The sequence below is a fragment of the Acanthisitta chloris genome, unplaced genomic scaffold, assembly GCF_000695815.1.
Source record: "Acanthisitta chloris isolate BGI_N310 unplaced genomic scaffold, ASM69581v1 scaffold25871, whole genome shotgun sequence".
In the NCBI taxonomy this organism is placed as follows: domain Eukaryota; kingdom Metazoa; phylum Chordata; class Aves; order Passeriformes; family Acanthisittidae; genus Acanthisitta; species Acanthisitta chloris.
Window position 1 is genome coordinate 7,184 of NW_008656878.1, and position 267 is coordinate 7,450.

Below are 267 nucleotides of genomic sequence, written 5' to 3' on the forward strand. Positions count from 1 at the left end.
CCCAGCCCTGCTCGCTGCCTCCTGCCGGGGCAGGACAGGATGTGGAGCGAGCGCTGCGTAGTCCTGTTAGAAATGTTAGAGGGGAGGGAGAGGGGAAGGAGGTCCCCAAAGGGGAGTGGAGGGTCTGCTGCTCATGTCCACGGCCCTGGGAGGGGTGGGAACAGGGGACACCCTGGGAGGGTCATCTCCCAGGCACCAAAGTGGGGTCTGGAGAGGGACAGCCCCCCTGGCCATGCATGGGTCCCCACATCTCTGCATTTGGGTGTC